This window comes from Phyllostomus hastatus, unplaced genomic scaffold (assembly GCF_019186645.2).
Source record: "Phyllostomus hastatus isolate PE091 unplaced genomic scaffold, TTU_PhHast_1.1 phas_scaffold_200, whole genome shotgun sequence".
In the NCBI taxonomy this organism is placed as follows: Eukaryota; Metazoa; Chordata; class Mammalia; order Chiroptera; family Phyllostomidae; genus Phyllostomus; species Phyllostomus hastatus.
The window spans coordinates 13,915,263-13,920,537 of record NW_025334016.1 but is presented as its reverse complement, the minus strand read 5'-3'; the positions used below and the strand labels follow the sequence as shown (position 1 = coordinate 13,920,537).

At 39.7% G+C, this 5,275-nt stretch overlaps 1 pseudogene; it reads right to left on the bottom strand.

The window, feature by feature from the left end:
- Positions 1–4,149: 4,149 nt before the first annotated feature.
- LOC123832719 lies at positions 4,150–5,035 on the bottom strand (annotated as a pseudogene).
- Positions 5,036–5,275: the final 240 nt, after the last annotated feature.

Genomic DNA, 5,275 nt, shown 5'->3' with positions numbered 1-5,275 from the left:
TCACAAAGGATAAGAGCTCCTTCTTTCTTTCTGCTGTGTAGCATTGCATTGTGTAAAGGTACCACAGTTTTTTGATTCATTCATTTACTGATGGGTACCTAGGCTGTTTCTAGCACTTGGCTACTGTAAGTAATGCTGCTATGAACTTTGGGGTACATAAATTTTATTCAATTGGTGTTTCAGTATTCAGAGGGTATAATCACAGTAATGGAATCACTGGGTCAAAAGGCAGTTCCATGTTTAATCTTTTTAAGAAATTCCATACAGCTTTCCACAGTGGCTGCACCAGTTTGCATTCCCACCAACAGTGTGCTAGCTCACAGCCTAAACAGCACTTGTTGTTTGTTGATTTGTTAATGATGGCCATTCTGACTACTGTGAGGTGGTATCTCATTGTGGTTTTAATTTGCATCTCTCTGATGGCTAGTGATGCTGAGCATCATTTCATATGCCTATGGGCCCTCTGTATGACCTCCTTGGATAATTGTTCTGATCTTTTACCCTTTTTTAAATTGGATTGTTTGTCTTCCTGACATTGGAACTTCTGAGTTCTTTATATACTTTGGAGATCAAACTGTTATTCGAGGTATTGTTAGCAAATATATTTTCCCATATGTTTTCATCTTGCTGATGTTTTCTTTAGCTGTACAGAAGCTTTTTAATTTGATGTAGTCCCATTTGTGTATTCTTTCCTTTATTTTCCTTGTCTTAGAGGATATACTGGTGAAAATACTGCTACATTGGATATCTGAAATTTTGCTGCCTATGTTTTCCTCTAGGACTTTTATGGTATCCTGGCTTATGTTTAAGTCTTTTATCCATTTTGAATTTATTCTAGTGTATGGTGTAAGTTGGTAGTCTAGTCTCAATTTTTTGCATGTAGCTGTCCAGATCTCCCAACAGTATTTGTTGAAGAGGCTATTTTTACTCCATTATATGCTTCTGCCCCTTTTGTCAAATATTAATTGACCATGGAGACATGGAATTATTTCTGGGCTCTCTATTCTGTTCCATTAATCTCTGTGTCTGTTCTTATACCAGTACCAGGCTGTTTTGATTACAATGGCTTTGCAATACAGTTTGATATCAGGTATTGTGATCCCTCCTATTTCATTCTTCTTTCTCAAGATTGCTGTGACTATTCCAGGTCATTTTTGGTTCCATATAAATTTTTGAAATATTTGTTTTATATCTGTGAAGTATGTCACTGATATTTTAATAGGGATTGCATTGAAACTCTAGATTGCTTTGGATGGTATGGACATTTTGATTATGTTAATTTTTCCAATCCTTGAACATGGTACATGTTTCCATTTGTTTGTGTCTTGTAATAAGCATGTAATTCAGTAACATAACAATATGACACTGAAACACACCATATGACATTTTAGGTGAAATGTTCGTATTAAAACTATAAATTATTACACCTATATTATTACCCTACCAACCACACTCAAGCAGGCATTACTTCAGCCAGACCCTGTATTTCTGGTGTGTGGCAATGCCTGTGTATCTGCTTCTCAGATCCCATCCTTATCTTTCTGTAGTTTTTTTCAAAGATTTTATTTATTTATTTTTAGAGAGAAGGGAAGGGAGGGAGAAATAGAGGGACAGAAACATCAATGTGTGGTTGCCTCTTGTCCGTCCCCTACTAGGGACCTGGCCTGCATCCCAGGCATGTGTCCTACACTGGCAATCAAACTGGTGACCCTTTGGTTCACAGGCCAGTGCTCAATCCACTGAGCCACACCAACCAGGGCTCTAGTTTTCCTTTTTGTTGGGCCTCCCAGTCTTGCCTGCAAGTTCTAGACTCAAAGTCATGTTTCAGTTGACTGAATAGAACAGCAACAACAATAAAGCCCCAAACTAAAGAAATGATGTTGGAAATTCTTTCAATTCATATAATTATGCTAAAGCCTACATTGTTTTTCAAATAGTTAGCAGTCTATTATGGATTATTATAAAGAAAATATATAAGAAACATATTACATAGATATCAGATAATTTTTATTGTAAGATATATTATATACATTATATATAACACACACGTGTGTTTGTCAAAAAATAGAACATTACAGTTTCCCAGATGCTTCCTATATCCCTTTCCCACTCACTTTCTATCTAAATCTTCATTTTTAATGTAAGGATAGTATTACATATGTATCAGTAAATTACAGTATAAGATATAAAACATATATGTTCAATTAAAATAGTAATTTTAAAACATACTTGTGTAACCACTAGCTAACTTAAAGAATAGAAGAATACTTCAGGTAATTTGTAAACCCTTAGCGTGCCCCTTCTGTAGTACATCCCCCATTCCATCAAACCTAAAGATACTTCTTTAACTTTTGTAAAAATCTTTACCTTGCTAAACTTTTTAATATGCAAATCATACTCTATGTTTACTCCTTTTGACTTGTTAATTTTGCTCACTATAATGAAAGTCATTTATCTTGATGTTATTACTTCCTTTGTTGTTGCTGCATAAATTCTGTTGTATGAACATTTCAGAATATATTCACCAGTTCTAATAATGAGGAGTATTTATATTATTTCCGGTTTTACAGCAATTATAAATAACAAAAACAAAAAAAACCCAAAACAAAAAACCAAAACAGAAACACCAAACAAAAACCCCACAAACAAAACTTCATATTAAAGGTGTTGGGGACCACTCTGCGTGGTTTCCAAGACTGTAGCCCTGTGAGAGCAAGCCCTGAAAGGGACTAGTAAGTCTCCCTGGAAAACCAAGTAAAAACATAAGTGGCAGACATGACCCAACTCTAATACAGAGGGTTCCCTGGGAATCAGGCCTGATAAATACATTGTATTCTTTGAAGCTTGCTCTGCTTTGTTTTGTATAGCCATGGTGATATGAACCGGATGTTTAAGTTCAAGGCATAAGGAGTAAACTCCTTATCTCATGAAATATGCCTTAAAGACTCTCTGGTATCAGCATGTTTAACAGACCCTGACCTATGACAAATCTCTATGTTCCTTCAATTGTTAATCTATAGATAATACCTGTTTTTGTATGACTATAGCCTTTTTGACATTGATTGATGAACTATGCATTAAGATGTATATGCCTACATATACCATTCCCAGTGAAAGCCATTTGGGAGAATCTCCACTAGAGGGAATTGCCACCCCCTTTTCCATTGGAACAGGAAGATTGTGTCCTGGATGACTTATTTCTCATCTGCAGCAGATGGGAGGAGCATGCTGCTGGACAGAGTTCCTCCCACATTAAAGGAATTCTCATATATTTGATATTTTAATTGTCAATGTTTCTAATGTTCTTTGGAAGGTTTGGGTGTCATTCATTGACAGCAGTTTCCACACATTTGCTTTCTTCCCACAGTTGTTTCCTTCAAAGAGCAAGCATGGAGCCATCTAGAAGGGCAGTCTCAGAAGGAGAGAGCCAGGAGCACAGGATGCATGTCTTTGGCAGTCATGTTCAGCCCTGGCAGGATGCAATCCTTCAAGATGGAATTCTGCTGGGTATTTGAGAAATACCAAGGTGGTGGGGTGGACAGGAAGTCTTCCATAGGACTCACATCTCACTCCAGGGCTACTCTCTCACTACCAAGTCCAACCCAGTTTTAGGACCCTTGTGTAGGCAGAAAATCAAGCCCACCTACCTTCACAGAGGCAGATTCTTCAATTTATGTTTGTACACACCTGCTTCTGCTGGCGCCACAGTTAAAGAAAATCGGCCTTACAGTAAGAGACAGATCACTTCCTCTCTGACCCTCCCAGCCCCTCTGTTCAGCTGGGTCTGTGCAGGAGCTGCTGGAAAAAATGGAGGCCTGTGTTCTTTGTTGAACTGTGTGCCATCTTCTTCAGATCTTCAATAAATGTAGGGTTGGGGGGCTACACATTTACTCAAGCTGATAACTGTGCTCCCCAGGCTATCACACACATGACCCTGCCTTTCTTCTGCCAATTACCAGTGCCTAGGCTGGAGCTCCAGCAGGCCCTCAAAACAAGAGACAAGCTGGTATACATACACACTTGGAAATTTCTGGTAGGAAGGTGAATAAAAAAAGTGGATGGAAATGAGAAAAACAAAAGAGTTTCATCTGATAAGAGTAATTAGTGATCTGAAGGGATTTCACTTTTATTTCCTTCATTTTAAGCCAATCATGAAATTTCATAGTAATTCTGGGGTGGGAGCAGAGGGGAGGCAATGCTAAGAATCCTTGGGGCTGTGGCCCACATGGCCCAAGGAGGTGTAGGCAGCAGTCCTTGCTGGAGTGGCTGTCCCACTAGCAGGTAGGTAATGTTCCGAGAGCATGAGAGCTGGTACGCCATAGCCTCTGTGACTTCCAGCTTATGTAGCTCTATCAGTCCATCACCTGCACTAGCAAGCCAGTTGGTCATCAGTTCGGCATCCCTGGAATCACCCTCAGGGGAGATGATGGCCACCTTCTTCTGCTGCTTGACTGTTTCCACCACAAATTTGGCCCTCTCGACTTCCTGCTGGGCCACCTGTTTGGCTTCTACTTCTTCTGTGAACTCCTTCCCGCAGGTCAGATGAGTCAAGGAGACGTCATCCAAGAGGAGCCTAAAGGTTGAAGCTCACTCTGTAAGGTCATTGCTCACCTCTGGAGACCAGCTCTCTCAGGGTGATGAGTTCTTCAGCATTAAAGTGTACCACACTGCCTTGAGGATCTATCTCTGCAGTGATGGATGACAGTGTGTACTCATCACAGTTCTCTTTGATGCTGGTGAAGATGCAAGGAAGCTGACTAGCAACAAGACACAAAAGGATATGTGGGATGATGTAGACATTCTGTAAATCTTTGCTACCAGTGATCACTGACATGTTATGTGGTTCACAGTTGTAGTCAAAGGTAATTGCTTTCTGTACCCAAGGGATGAGAAAATAGCATCCCTTCCCCTACCACGATATCCTACACTCCATGGATTTGATCAAAGATGACAGTTCTGTGCCCAGCATCCACACTCCTGCAATGGCTAAGGCCAGGCCCAGATTGCCAATGCAGTCAAACACTTTGGAAACCATGTCTCCTGCTGAACCTACTCATACTTGCTACTCTGACCTCCACATGAATTCCCCCAATATTTCTTTCTTTAAAAAATTATTTTTCGATTCCCAGCCAGGGTACATGCCTGGGTTGCAGGCCATCAACTGCACATTGATGTTTCTCTCTCTCTCTCTCTCTCTCCCTCCCTTCCCTCTCTAAAAATAAAAATAAATAAAATCTTTTAAAAAATTATTTTATTGTTGTTCAGTCACAGTTGT